This window comes from Poecile atricapillus, chromosome W (genome assembly GCF_030490865.1).
Source record: "Poecile atricapillus isolate bPoeAtr1 chromosome W, bPoeAtr1.hap1, whole genome shotgun sequence".
NCBI classification, from domain to species: Eukaryota; Metazoa; Chordata; class Aves; order Passeriformes; family Paridae; genus Poecile; species Poecile atricapillus.
Window position 1 is genome coordinate 105,403,304 of NC_081288.1, and position 16,053 is coordinate 105,419,356.

At 43.3% G+C, this 16,053-nt stretch overlaps 1 protein-coding gene across 4 annotated transcripts in view; it reads right to left on the reverse strand.

Moving 5' to 3' along the window:
* LOC131591498 (ubiquitin-associated protein 1-like) overlaps positions 1 to 14,401 on the reverse strand; it is an 81,336-nt gene extending 66,935 nt beyond the window's left edge. Inside the window, exon 1 of one of the 4 annotated variants that reach the window (XM_058862279.1) lies at positions 14,318 to 14,401. The gene's annotated coding sequence lies outside the window, so the exon portion shown is untranslated. Of the gene's footprint in view, positions 1 to 14,194 lie in introns of all 4 variants that reach the window. The other 3 variants (XM_058862277.1, XM_058862281.1, XM_058862280.1) reach the window with 3 other exon arrangements.
* Positions 14,402 to 16,053: the final 1,652 nt, after the last annotated feature.

The following is a 16,053-nucleotide window of genomic DNA, read 5'->3' on the forward strand; positions in this document are numbered from 1 at the left end:
GGAGTGACACGAAGAAAGACATGAAACATCAAGGGCCATGGAGATGGACAATAATGTTCTGAAAATAACTCTTTTAATTCATGAAAGAGTATTGGGGGAATGAAGTATAATAAGTCACCCTTCGTGATTTGGTGCACGAAGAGTTGGACCAGGGTCATCTGGAGCCTTCTACCTGTCCCTGGAACACTCCTGTTTTCTGCATCAAGAAAAAGTGTGGGAAACAGAGGTTGCTACAAGACCTCTGGAAAGTTAATGCTGTGATGGAAAGCATGGGGACGTTGCAGGTTGGTATGCCATCACCCACCATGCTTGCCGCTGATTGGCCAGTTCTCATCATGGATCTGAAGGGTTGTTTCTTTACGATTCCTTTGCATCCCAATGACAGACCGAAATTTACCTTCTCAGTGCCAGCTGTCAATAATGCTGAGCCCACACAAAGATATCAATGGAGGGTTTTGCCACAAAGCATGCGAAATTTGCCAGCCATTTGCCAATGGTATGGGGCTCAAGTCCTGTCTGGAGTTTGCCAGCAGTTTCCTGATGTTCATCTCTATCATTATATGGATGACATATTGGTGGCTGTGTTGATCCAGGATGAACTGCTGAGGATACAGCCTCAGCTGATCAATGCCTTGCACTCTCACGGGCTGCAAGTAGCTCCAGGAAAGGTTCAGCACCAACTTCCTTGGAAATATTTGGGGGTCAAAATTTTGGAACAAACAGTCCAACACTAAGAGGTGGAATTTGTGCATTCAGTGAAGACACTGAATGATGTCCAAAAATTGGTGGGTGTTCTTACTTGGTTGTGTCCATATATATGGGACTGGCCATGACACAACTGTCTCCCTTGTTTGATCTGTTGAAGAGAGACTGATTTAAAGTCACCTCGGACACTGACCCCAGAGGCACGGCAGGTGCTGGAGGAGGTTCAGCAAGCAGTATCTGCTCGCCAGGTCTATCGCATTGATCCTTCCATTGATGTCACTGTTTTCATTACCACTCCAGATTTGCATCCCACAGGTATCATTGGCCAATGGAATGATGAATGGTTCGATCCCTTGCATGTCCTGGAATGGGTCTTCCTGCCCCATCAGCTGCAAAAGACAGCAACTGCATTGTTTGAGCTGATAGCTCGTTTGATAATTAAATGCCAGCAACGGTGTTTGCAATTGATGGGTGCGGATCCCGCAAAGGTTGTGCTCCCGGTACTGCGGGAGGACTTTGACTGGAGCTTTGCAAACAGTATTTCCATGCAAAGTGCTCTGGAAAACTTTTCTGGACAGATCACTTATCATCTGCCCAGCCACAAGCTATTGCAAGTGGCAAAAATCACTGAAATTTCTTTGCAGCCCAAAAATAGTCAGGAGCCTGTGCAAGGACCCACCGTCTTTACTGACGGTTCGGGGAGTGTTGGAATCAGAGGCACAGAGAGTGTGCCCTTATCTCTGATACCTGGCTCTGACATCCAAGAAAACACTGAATTTCATATAACACTGTGAAAACAACTGTTAAAGTTAAATAGAAAAACTAGGAGTGCAAGTGTGTAAATTAGAGTTTTCTTAAGTCACTGGGTGAGAAAGTTAAAGTTTAGAGTTTAAACTAGTTTAGAGAACAGAAGACAAAATGGAAGATTTAGGGTGTTGTCTCTTATCCTTCTTCTTTCTGTTTCATCTTGTTCTTCTAGAGGTTTTTGAGTAGTAGTAAGTGATTAGATAGAGAATGCCACAGTGCAGCATACAGGTGTTGGGTCATTGAGTCACTAAGAAAAATAATTTACTTAGCATTTGTTAATTGGGTAAATAGACATATAAAAGACCTTGAAGAAGATCTTTGTTAGCCATTTTGCACCTTTCTATCTTAGTACACGTAGCTCCTTGTACCTTGTATGCATGTAACACAGATAAAAGAAGAATAAACAACCAAGTCTGAACAAGAGAAAACTGCCCTTCTCTAATCAATCTCAATCCAAGAGAGAAAAAAACCCAACCACAAATATCATATCAAGACAGGGGAGGACTGGGAAGGCCGTTGTTACCTGGAAGGATGGATCTGAGTGGCAGGTTTTAGAAGATCATGAGGCTGGGTCAGCCCAATTGGTGGAATTAGGGGCTGCCGTCATGGTGTTTCAGAAATTTTCCCAGGAACCTTTCAATTTGGTCATGGATTCCACTTATGTGGCCAACATAGCCCAGCGGTTGGGTCATTCAGTTTGGAAGGAAGTCAGCAATCCTGCCTTGTTTCATTTACTGAAGGCCCTGTGGTGTGCCATTCAGGCCCGGGTGCACCCATATTACGTTCTGCATGTGAGGAGTCACACCAATTTGCCAGTGTTCATTGCAGAAGGTAACGCGAGGGCTGACAAGTTGGCTAACCCTGCGTGAGTTGTGCCTCTGCCTGATACACTTGTGCAGGCCAAAGCGTTGCATGGGTTTTTCCACCAGAACACACATACTTTGCAGAAGCAGTTCCAGCTGACGTCAGCTGAGGCCCATGACATTATCGAGTCTTGTGATGACTGTCATGTGCTTGCTGCGCCTTTGCCGGCAGGGGTAAACCCCAGGGGCCTTCGGGCCTTGGAGCTTTGGCAGAAGGATGTCACACAAGTTGCCAAGTTCAGACAGCTCCGGTATGTGCACATTAGTGTGGACACTTTCTCCTCTGCAATGTGGGCTCCACTCACACAGGAGAAAAGACCTGCGATGTCATTGCCCACTGGAGGCAGGCCTTTGCCATCTTAGGCATACCTTCTGCTGTGAAGACCGATAATGGTCCTGCCTACACCTCTCAGAAGGTGCGGCAGTTCCTGCAGTTGTGGAGTGTGTAACACAAGTTTGGTATCCCTCATTCTCCGACAGGTCAAGCTATTGTAGAACGTGCTCATGGTACACTAAAACGAGTTCTACAGAAGCAAAAATGGGGAATGCAGGATGAAACCCCACACAGTCAGTTGGAAAAAGCTTTATATACCCTCAATCACCTCACAGTGCTGCAGAACTCCAATAACCTGGTCATGTTGAACCATCACCTTTCACTGCAGGCTTCGGATGAGACGCATCAGCCTCGAGCAAAGGTTCGAGTGAGGAATTTAGTCACCAAACAGTGGGAAGGTCCCTATGACCTTATCTCTTTGGGGCACGGGTATGCGTGTGTATCCATAGATACTGGGGTACGCTGGGTATCTGCAAAGTGCGTTCGTCCTGACCTGCTACCACAAAGGAAAAATCCAGCCAACGGGCAGGTTGGAGACTGTGACCAAATTGAAAATCATCAAATGGATGGGTCATCGGATGATGACTCAGATGCAGACAACGTGAGTGATCACCCCGATGGCCCCTCCACAAGAAGACACTGAAAGAGTTTTCATTTTTGTTTTTTGTAATGGAGAAAGGGCGAGATATCACCCTGAAACTAGTGTCTTCTGATTGTTTAGAACATTGTTTATTCTCTTTGTTTATTTTCCTTTTTAACTGTTTAGAATATTGTTCATTTTATTTCTTAATTTTTCTTTTTCTTTTTTAAAGGAGAAAGGGTGAGGTGTTACTGTGAAAACTAAAGCCTTCTGATAATGTTTTCATAGTTTTAGTTATTTTCCCATGGTAGTTCTATAAACATAAGTTGTTTATCACATTCCTTCTAAGAAACATCTTTTGATGGACGTTTCACATGACCAGTGTGATTGGGATGGTGGTAACTTAATTATCCAATCCCTGGTCATTGTCGAGAATCTATAAATACTGGAGTCAGAGAATAAAAGGTTCTTCTTTCCTGTTTTAACGCTGAAAGGTGTTTGTGTGAATCATTTTGTGTCCTTTAGTGACAGCATAAGAAGAGAAAACTCCTCTCCCTACAAAGACTGATTAAAAGACATTTGTATAGTTGGTACTGTTTCAACATCCCGAGTTTTGTCTCTATGATGTCAGTTGGGAAAGGAAAAGTTAGGTAGGGGAAGGAAAGGTTTCTGAAGGTTTTATTCTGGTTTCTTATTCTTGTAGTCCTGTTAATAGTTTCTTTATTCCTTTTAAGTTTTAAGCCTGTTTTGCCCTTCTCTTAATCCATATCGCACAGCAAGAAATGAGCAAGTACTCTGGTGATTTTAGCTAGTGCTAAAACCCACCACACTCTCAAAGCTAGTTTATCTCCTCTCCCACCAAGAGCAACCATATCACATTATGCACGTGAGATCACACACTGACTTCCCAGGACCAGTTACAGAGGGCAACCGGAGAGCAGATACTTTGGCCATGGCAGTGCAGACCACCCTGCCAGACATTTTCAATCAGGCAAAATTAAGCCACCAGTTCTTCCACCAGAATGTGCCAGCCCTTGTTCATATGTTTAAGATCACAAGGGAACAGGCGAGAGCAATTGTGGGCTCCTGCCTCAATTGCCAGGACTTTGCTATGCCATCTATGGGGACCAGGGTTAATCCCCGAGGCCTCGAGAGTTTACAACTGTGGCAAACAGACGTTACCTATTATGCTCCCTTTGGGAGACTTAAATATATCCATGTGTCTATAGATACATTCTCTGGAGCTGTACTCACATCAGCCCACGCAGGAGAAAAGGCCAAAGATGTTATCAAACATTTTCTCCTAGCGTTTTCCACCCTGGACATTCCCTAAGCTATAAAAATGGACAATGGTCCTGCTTACACCTCCCAAAAATTCAGTTTGAAAACCTGTGGGGGGTGAAACACACCACTGGCATACCCCACTCCCCAGTGGGTCAATCTATTGTAGAGAGGGCTCACCACACCCTCAAAAGAATCCTTGATCAGCAGCATGGGGGGATTGAAACATTATCAAGTGCAGAAAGATAATGTAAGGTCCTTTACATAATCAATTTTCTTAATAATTCATTTATGGAACCAAGTCCCCCCATAATCAGACACTTGTGAAACACTAGCAGAGCTCAGATCACAGAGAAGCCGCCTGTGCTGATCAAGGACCCCAAGTCCAAACAAATTATGGGCCCCTTTCCATTAATAATCTGTGGAAGAGGGTATGCTTGCGTGTCTACAGGATCTGGTCCAATATGGATTCCAGGCAGAAATGTCAAGCTGTACATCAAATCGCCAAATGCAGAACCCAGAGACACTTCTCTGGAACCTCAAAGAGAACAGAGACCAGGCTCAAGTGGCGTGGAAGAGAAGAAAGAAAAGTAAATGCAGATATTCATCAAAAAAGAAGATGACCCTCCATGCTCCACCTATTAGAATCATGAGACTCTCTATTAGGTTTTACTCACAGATTGTGTTGCACTGTTACCCTTCTTTAAATTGTTATACTGTTACCTCCTTTTTGTTTGTTATACTCTTATTCCCTCTTTCTTCCCACACCCCTTCTACTCGGTATAAATTGAGAGAATGGGATGAAAAGATATGAAAAGCTGTTAAAGTTATACAAGTCTAAAAGCCCATTTTTTCAAACTCACAGATCAACTCATCTCCCCTAAGTCTCCTGCCATGTCTTCAGCAGCAAGGGACCATCAACTGTTCTATATAAGATTTTTTATGCTCTGTAGGGAAACATTTTAACAGAGTAAAAGCATGATATTTTAGTAAAAGCCCGTCTGCACAATCCAGCTTTCAATCCAGGCGATAATATTAAGGGCGATGTCCTTGAAACTCTCCTGGAGCAGCGAGAATAAAGAAAAACAATAGCCTTTTGTACTGGGAAAAGAATGTAAAAAAATATGTATTAACCAATAGTAGCTTGTTAAGCCCTGCGAACCCTGTCAGACCCTATAAAAGTGTGCTAAAGATAGAAATAAATGACATTTGCTATACTTCTATGAAGACTCAGTGAATAGTCTGAGTGGTTTTCCATTAAGGCTCCTTACCTTTTCATCAGCTGGTACATGGATTGTCCCTCAGCCCCATCTGAACATCTGGGTCACACCAGCCAAGACTATATACAAGACAGTCTATGCCTGTCCATGGGCACCTTAGGCAGCCCACTGTTGACGTGACTGGTAGGAATTCCTTTAGCAGCAAATGAATACCCATATGCAGGTAAAAAAACCCAGTCCAATAGACATTTGGGACGAGTGGACCAAGATTCTGCCACAAGCACCAGAGGAACCCCAGGAATTGTATTTATTGGGGTCTTCCAAAGCTGCATTTTGTGTGCAATTTTATTATAAACTTTCTGACAAACACTTAACCCACCTTATTAGGTCCACCCATAGAAAAGATGTAACATGAATTAACAAAATTTATAATCCTCCAAATTGGTGCAATTACACCAGTCATAAGCTTTCTTCATCCACACTCCATCCCAAAGTGTTGCCCCAGGGGGTATTTCTCATCAGTGGGGACTGCGCATGGGCCAGGATCCCCTCATGCCTCCAAGAGGGTCCTTGTAGCCTTGGCCAGCTTACTACCCTCACCCTAAACATAACTTTACTTCAAAACTGGAATAAAAAAAAGGAAATTGGTACACCAAAAGGGATCATATACTGAATTTTATGAAAATTGTGACAGCCAAGTTATTAACTGGAATACGGGAAAGAGAATCACAGTCTCATTATTTTGGCCTTGGGTAGCCGCAGCTAAGGCTCCCAGTGAGCTTTCTCACCTGGGGTGTTGGCTTAGTAAGCAGGCCAACGCCACCTCCACTGCAATCAGTGACCTGTTTAGTGACGTTGAAACTACCAGGCACACATCTCTACAAAACCGAGCTGCAATAGATTTTTTACTGCTTGCCCACGGACATGGCTGCTGGATTCTGAAGGAATGTGCTGCTTCAATCTTTCTTCGTGCCCCAAATCTATCCACGCAAACATCCAGAAGCTGAGGGAGCAAATAAAGGACTTAATGGTGAAAAAGAACCCAGACTGGGTCAACAAACTTTTTGGATGATGGGGGTTGACAGGATGGGTTTCATCTTCTGTTAAAGGGATTTTGTGGGTTGGAATCAATGTGTTTATCATTCTACTTATGTTTTCCTGTTTAGCCAAGTGTCTGCATAAATCTATTGGAGAAACCTTTTTAATAAGACAAAACAGGGGGATATTATGGAAGCCCTTGAGCCTATTAGGGGAATTCCAGGGGGAAGGCCCTGGAAGAATCTGCCACAGGCTTCAAAAAAGCCTGACTGCTTAGGATGAAACAAAAAGGCTTCTCCATGGTGCTCTGCAACACTAGGTAAATCTACCTCAGTTTCTATAGGTCAGTGCCCTTTGCCTTGCCCCTGTGCCAACCCTGTGTCCCTAGACTATTGGCTCCTGACCTCATACTTACCTGAGACACTGCAGGAAATGCTTGCTGTTGGACTCTGAGATACAGAGTGTTTGCCCTTGTTTCTGATACTTAGTTTTAAAATCCAGAAAAACACTGAATTTCATATAACATGAAATTCATGAGCATGTTTTCAGGGTGATACATGAGAACAACTGTTAAAGTTAGATAGAAAAAGCTAAAAGTGTGTGTAGATTAGAAAGTTTTCTTAAGTCACAGGGTGAAAAAGTTTAGAGAACAAGAGACAAGATGGACTATTTAGGGTGTTGTCTCTTGTCCTTCTTCTTTCTTCTTCATGTTCTTCTCCTAGAGGTTTTTGGGTAATAGTAAGTGATTGGACAGAAAATGCTGCAGTGCAGCACATAGGTGAAGGGTCATTGGGTCATTAAGAAAAATAATTTAGGTCTCTATTCTTAAATGGGTAAAAATAGGTATAAAGATAAATGAACTGCGTATTTCAGAGCCATTTTGTGCATCAGACACAAAGTGTGCCACAAGGCCTTATTGTACCATCAGAAGAAAGAAATGTAACAAATTGCAAAGATTAACCTTGTGCAGCCAGCCTAGAAAGACCTGTCAAGTTTTGTGATTACCTTTTAATAAACACGAGAAACAAGATTCTATGGAGCTCGGGAGTTTTCTTCAAATCATAAGAACTGAGATAAGCAGGGCTCCCCACGAGGGAGGATCCCAAAAGAATTCAGTCCAAAGGAGGCTGAGAAATCCAGGAAGAAAAAGAAAAATACAGAAGAAATGAAGCAGAATCAGAAAAACAAAAAAAGGATTTTTTAGAGAAAAGTTACAGCATGTCTTTTGTCACTGGATCCCTTCGGTGGGAGTTTGCAATAAACTTCACTGGAATACTATAGAGGAGACCCTTTCAGTCTTTCACAGGCAAGAATATAAGAAAATAAAAAATTATTTATAGACAGCCTGGTGGTAAAATGTCTTGGTTTGAAAAGACAAGTGTCTGCTAAGGAAGGCAGAAACCTCCCTTGAAATGGAAAAATGTAAACCTCTCCCCATTCTGAATTATTATAATCTTGAAATCAAGGGGCTCTCAGGCAAAGATATGGGAATAGGAATAACAGTTCTTTACTAGTAAAATTAAAATAAAAATGCAGTAGTACCAAAAAAAATTCCAAGCCACTGACAAGAGTCAGAATGCAACCTGACACCCTGTTGGTCAGGGTGTTGGTAGCAGTCCAATTAAATGGTGGCTGCAGTCCTCCTGGAGTGACAGATGTGGTTCTGTTGAAGCAATGATCCTGTAGAAGGGTGTAGTTTTCCTCTGAAGGTCCAGTGGTGGTATAGATGGGTTTGGTCTTCTTGGAATCCAGTGAAGAAAGGCTGACTGCAGTGTTCCAAGTCACTGGTTATATGCAGGTAGGAAAGCTTGGCTCCTCCCCCTGGGTGGAGCAACTCACAATGGGATGATGTAATTTTATCAGTCATGCAGTGACTGACTCAATGGCTCATTAACAGAAGTTATCCCCCTGGAGCTATGATGGATGGGTCATGGAAGAGATAAAGAACACTACATCACCTGGTTTCAATAGATAGTAATAGAATACATACTTTTGGTTACATCTTGGATTGCAACCCAAGACATCAAGGCAGATCAGTGCAAGCTTTTTCTTTGGCCAGAGACTGATGTATCAAACAAGAGCCTAGTAGATGCACCTATTCTAAATTCTCATTTAACTGTTGCAGCAAATGGGTGACCTATTTAAAATGGACCCTTTCCAAAAAGAGAGCCCTATCACAAGAGAAAAGCATCTGCAACTAACATCTAAGGCTGGCCTGACTTCCAAACACAACATATAAGGAGATAACACAGTTTCTGTCAACTCCAAGAACAGATGTGGGTTTAGTGTAGTTCCAACTTTTGATTGCTACCCAAGTTATTTAAAGATCATCTAAACAGATAAGCAGAAAAGAAAAATGAGTTTACATCTTTTTTCGGCCCCAAGATCACCTTCACTAATGTAGAAGCTACATCACCACCAATAAAATGTGTCATGGTTTAACCCCAACTGGCAACAAGAGTACCCCATAGCCACTTGCTCACTTCCACCCCACCCTAGTGGGAAAGGGAGGGGAATTAGAAAACAAAAGTAAAACTCATGGGTTGAGATAAGGACAGTTTAATAACTGAAACAAAGTAAACTTTAAAATTACAATAATATTAATAAAAATGGAGAAGAAAGTGAAAGATAAACCCCAAGAAAAATTACTGATGCACAATTGCTCTCTAGCCACTGACTGGTACACAGCCCACCCCCAAACATCAATCGAACCCCTTTTGGGTAAATCCCTGTAGTGGGTTGACCCTGGCTGGATACCAGGCACCCACCAAAGCCACTCTTCCACTCCCCTCCACACTGGGACAGGGGAGAGAAAATATAACAAAGGGTTCATGATTTGAGATAAGGACCAGGAGGTTCCCAAATACCATTCCAGGCAAAACAGGCCCTAATTAGAAATATTAATTGAATTTATTGCTAACAAAATCAGAGCAGGATAATGAAAAGTAAAATAAACTCTTAAAAATACCTTTCCCCCACCCCTCCCTCCTTCCCAGCTCTACCTCCTCCCCAAGCAGCACAGGGAGACAGGGAATTGGGGGTTATGGTCAGCTCATCACCCATTGCTTCTCCCACTTCTCAGGGAGAAGAGTCATTCCTCTACTCCACTGTGGGGTCCCTCCCATGGGAGACAGTTCTCTGCGAACTTCGCCAACATGAGCCCATCCCATGGGCAACAGTCTTCCTCAAACTGCTGCAACACAGGTCACTCTTCCACGGGATGCAATCCTTCAAGGACAGGCTGCTCCATCATGGGCCCCTCTCTCCACAGGCCTCCCACAGGGTCACAGCCTCCTCTCAGGCATCCCCCTGCTCCGGTATGGGTCTCCTCCATGGGCTGCAGGTGGATCTCTCTATCCCCATGGCTCTCCATGGGCTGCAGGGGCACAGCTGCTTCATCATGGGCTACACCATGGGCTGCAGAGGAATCCCATCTCTGGCACCTGGAGCAGCTCCTCACCCTCCTTCTCCACTGACCTTGGTGTCTGCAGAGTTGTTCCTCTCACATGTTCTCACCCCACTCTTCTTTGTTTGCAATTATAACTGTGCAATCACTTTTTTTTCTTTCTTTTTAAACATGTTACCCCAGAAGCCTTACCACCATTTCTAATTGGCCCAGCCTTGACCAGTGGCACATCTGTCTTTGGAGCCTCCAGGGAATGGCTCTGTTGGACATGGAGTAAGCTTCTGGCAGCTTCTCACAGAAGCCACCCCTGCAACCCCCCCACTACCAAAGCTTGGCCATGGAAACCCAATACATTTCCCCAGTTTATATACTGGGCATGACATTTTAAGGAATGGAACATCCCTTTGGCCAGTTCAGATGAGCTGTCCCAGCTGTGCTCCCTCCCACTTCTTTGTGCAGCTCCACCCTGGCAGAGCATGAGACACTGAAAAGCCTTTGATTCAGGGTAAGCCCTGCTCAGCAACAGCCAGAACATCCATGTGTTATCAGCATTATTCCCATTCTGAATCCAAAGCACAGCACTGTACCAGCTACTAAGAAATAAAGAACTCTATCCCAGCTGAAACTAAGACAGTGTGGTAAACTAGACCATTTCCCCTTCCTTGAAATACAATAGCAGCAAGACAGACATTTGCATGATAAACCATGCCAGAAAATATAAATATGCTGTGCAATTCCTACATTCTAGGGGAAAAAAAAAAAGGAAATATGATGTAGCACTCGTACCACTAATGAGGGTTATAATAATCTCACAATGCAGTAATGAAACAAGTCCTAAATTTGATGAGCAGAGCAACTGCTTTTAACTACTATTTTCCTATATCTTAAGTCTTGAATAGCAAATGCCTACCAGTTCTGAGAGCTTAAAATAATCAGATGGAAAGCATCTAGTAATTATGAACAAATTTAGCAACTTCAACTTAATTAGCGTAAGACTTCATACTACTATGAATGAGTCATTTAACAATACTTTAACAATTTACAGAGTGTTTATAAACTAGGAATCTAGTTTTAATTTAGAGTTCAGAATTGATGAAACAAATCAAGTTAAACAAAAAGCACAATCTCTGTGTCTTTATTAAGCATGTTACTAACACAGCATAACTGGTCATACGCATACTCTTAGAAATCCAACCTCACAAACTCAGGGAACAATCTTCACCAGTCATTTCAGTCATGACTTCACCTGTTGCTATCCTAGAGATGTCAAATGGTGCAAGCACAAACATATACATTAGGAAAGGGCTTAAATCAAATCTTTCACATAATCTAGTAGATAGTTATCATGAATGCTGGTCTTCAGCAACATAAACCAGACTAACCAGGAGTTCACAACTCTTTACTAGCTCCCATGAAAACATCTACCAATAGCTAAGTAGCTTAAATATTTCAGACCATCTTCCAGCTGAAGAACTGACTGTTTCTTGTATAGGACTCATGTTCTTCTGATATGCCCACTTAAAATGTTACTCTGGTGTAAGAATTTCTGACAAAATGCAGTTGAGAAAACAAACTCAGAATTTCCATTTTAACTCAGTTAGTTAAAAACTAACACTACTAACACAACATTGGCATTTTTAACCAATCTGCTTTCCCTTCCAGAAAAGATTTAAACCAAAGGCAGAGAAACTATATTCTGCTTCCCCTTTTAAATACTTCCATGTTTAAAGTACACTGCAAGCTTGAAGGATTCCAAAAAGACCTTGTAGCCTTACAAAGAAGGGAAAACAAACACAATCCCCTCACCACCATTATCAAGTCTGGACATAGAAACTGTTCTTTCAAAATTTCCCAACCACAGGAAAGACAGTATTTCTTAACATTAAAGAAAATGCCTTCCCTATGCAAGCAAGGATTTGGAATAAATCTGATAATTTAAGAGAGGGAAAAATCCCAATGCTCAGTTTCTCTTAGGAGACCTCATACAAGACTATACTGACTGCAAAAGGTCATTAGGGACACAGAACATGAAGTTATTCAGGTCATGGGGTCAAAGCATGAAGCAATGCACTTGCATATCAGAGAGGATTACCTAAGCAGTTAACACACAATAACTGTGAGCTCATCCTTCTTTACCTTTTCTTCAAATAATCGTTTTCAAAAACCTCTTTCAGAGTTTTTCAATTACAGCTCCACTAGACCTTCTTTACACTGACATTGATCTGAATTGCACAGATCAATTTTAAATATAGTCATGCCTTTAGGCATCCTTGTAAAACAACAGCTGAAGCTTTGGAATTTATGATTGAAAAGACTGGGAGTTATTATGTTAAAAACAAAATGTCAGAGAAGGCTGGATAGCAGTTTTGTCTAATAAGTAAAATTAAATTTCTCACAGATGAATTTATCAAAATATTCAACCCAGCACCAAGTGTAAAATACGAGAACAGGTTGATGTCAAAAACTTATGATATAGATTGCAAATTGACAACAATATTGAATGTCCTGAATTATCAATCCCTAAAGCTTGTGGAAACAACACAAAAATCATAAACTTATACAATTTAAAAGGAGAATGACTATGATGATAACTTCTGTGGCATTACAGCACTTTTGCCACCAGCACCAGCCAAAACAGCTCTGGCTGCCAGTGTGACAGAATTAGATGTAGTCTGCTGGATTGGTCCAGAAACCTGACTCCTATTCTGTTAGAGATTTTTGTCTCTAGGATAAGTACCAGGCACTGCAAAACACCATGTAAACAATGGAGATGGAATTCTTCCATGCAGCTTTGATGATTTTTGTATCTTTTTTTTTTTTTATCCATCAACATAAACTATACAGTAAGTCTCCCACCTAATCAGTGTATTCTCACAACAGTCTGAAAAACGAAATTTAATTCACTAAAGAGAAACTAACATTTATTTATTCACACCTTATACATAAGATTTCCTTAGTTCTCCCTTTGAAGTTTCAAGCATTATAATAATGATGATGAAAAAGAGAAAGGGGAATAAAACCCAAGAAAAGCAAGTACTTCACAGTTCAATTACTCACCACCCACTGATCCATGTCCCACCGGTCCCTGAGCAGCAATTGGTGGCTCCCAGCCAACTCCCCCAGTTTATATACTGGGCATGACATTCTATGGAATGGAATATCCCTTTGTCCAGTTCAGATCAGTTATCTTGGCCATGCTCCCTCCTAGCTCCTTGTGCACCTGCCCACTGGCAGAGCCTGAGACACTGAAAAGCCCCTGACTCAGGGTAAGCACCACTTAGCAACAAACAAAACATCAGTGTGTTATCAACATTACTCCTATACTGAATCCAAAACACAGCACTGTAACAGCTACTGAGAAGAAAATTAACTCGATCCCAGATGAAACCAGGACAATCTAAAAAGTTTAAATCACCAAATTGCAATGGTGATCTAAAGTATCACTGACACTTTTGAATCACACCTCTGCATGCTCAAAAACCTGGTCAGTACAGTTGATACTGCAACGCAACACCATCCTAGCACACTGCCTTGAAGAAATCGGTCCAACTTTGATATGTTGTTATCACACATACCATCTCAGTCTCATTCCCCTCCCCATAGTTAGTACAGCACCTCCATTAAAGGGTACCTTCAAAAGCAATACCGAGATGCCGTGAAGGCGGAGCAAGGCCATGCAGTAACGCAGCGCTCACAGGCTCGCTCCCCTCCACAGCCAGGGGAGCAGCCCCCAAACATGTGAACCCCGGCCCCGAGAGGCCAGCGGCCCTGCAGCTGCCCCGCCGGCGTGTCACATCAGCTGAATCACGGTGAAGGCGCGGATGATCCTTCGTCCCGGACAAGGAGAAGCGGCAGCGACATTTAACCCGGCAATGGCGCGGAGGGCCCAAGGAGCGGCCGGCTGCACCCCCCGCCCAGACCAGCATCTGTATTCCCATTCCCTACTGGCCCGTTCGTTACCTGCGCGGCACCTGGCGGTTCCGGCTGTCCCCGCGGTCACTTCCCACTACCCGCCGGTACGAAACGAGCACCGTATCACCACCCCCAGCCCTTCAACCAGGAGAGGCCATGTTGTCTACCTACCCTTCACCTCACCTCCCAACGACGCACTGACGTCACGCCGAGAGGTCACCTACTCCCGCCGAGCCAATCAGGAGCTGCTCACGGTGGCATTACCTCAGCGGAAGAGGGGTGGGGGGAGGATACTTTCATTTCCGTCTGCTCAGAGCGGAGTGAAGATGTCTGGGTCTGTCTCTGCCTTTGCCTCTGCCTGTTCTGGCTCCGGCCCTGTCCGGGGGCTCCTCTAGCACTTTCTGCCTCTCCTCTAGCTGGGCACAGCGACAGACTCCTCCAGGATGGATGAAGGTGGCGAGCCGGGCCCAAAGGGGGCATTTCGCCCCATACGTCTCAGCCTCTTCCCTTAGCAGAGATGGCTGCCTCGATACCTGCCTTTGGTCCCCTCGTGGGGGGCTGCACGGCCGCCCGGCACAGCTGAAGAGGCACTCCTGCTGGATGCCCTGGAGCATAGCACTTTCCCCCAAGAACAGCTTTGGCAGCAGGTTTTCAGTCTTTTGAGAGGGCCTTGGTACAAAATTAAGGTGTTTTGTCCAAAATGGAGGTGGTAGTTATGTGTATGAGGGGGGATGTAGAGAGGAGTATTAATCATGGTAAATCACGACTGAAAACAGCTAAAGACTATTATCCCTTGGGCGTTTTATCCTCAAGGGAAGCTGGAAAGCCTGATAGGTTCTTTTCTAGGTTATTTTTTACAATTTGGCTTTTTGCAGCATCCTTGTCTTTGAGGTATGTTAGGTGAAAAGACACCAAAAAAAGGCATAAAAGAAATGCCATATTTTTTTAGGAAAATAGTATGTTTAGTGATTTCATGTGAGTTGAGACACCAGAGGGTTTCAAGTGGTCAAGAGCTGGCTTTCTTTTCAGTCTGCCTGTACATCATGCTTTTTTTTTTTTCCCGTCTTTTTCTTTTCTCTACCATGTTACTCATTGGTGATCATTTGGTTGAGTTACTCTTAATTTTTGCCTCTATAAGCATAGGAAAAAGTTTGTGAGCCATGTGAACATAAGGAAAAGCACACATCCATCCACATCAGTTTTAAGGCAGCATAATCATACAAATATTTGTATGCTCTTTATTTCCCCTATAATAAGGGAATTTCTTGGTGGAGAAGAGTACCTCAAAGTTTGACTAAGCACCTCATTGTGCACTGGGCTCTTGTATTCACTCAGAGAAGCCAGGTGATAAAGCCAAGCTAGTTAAAAGAGTCTCTTTAAGGGAAACCTGGGATGAAATTTTGCAAAGTGAAGCCAGTGCCATGTATTATTTCCTCTGGTCTAGCGATGGAAGGGAAGGAGGAGGTGTTTTATGTTTGTTGTATGGAAAATCACACTATGAAAAGCCAGTGTCCATAAAGGAGACAGAGGAGTCCTTCAACTTTATTCAAATAAAGGAAGAGAGGCCACTGGGGCACACCACTGTGGGGGTTTCCTCTCACGGGGTTTTGGAAGGTGCCACCTCCTTTTATCCTAGACTCCTGGCCACATGTTGCCCTCTTCCTTTCCCCACTGGCTGAGGTACTAGAAAGGTACAGCCTTCCTGATCCGCCTACCACATACCCCCCCCTCGAACCTGTCATTTTACCCCTAAGTTCAGAAGTTCAGCCTTGTGCAGACCCCACTTGTCTATTTCAGGAGCTAAGCTGTCTGGGCCCTGTAATGAACCTGCTGCCCAAAGTTAGTAGAGACATTAAGACCCATTTCAAAGACATTAATACCCACACCTTCACCCATAGAATTGTTTA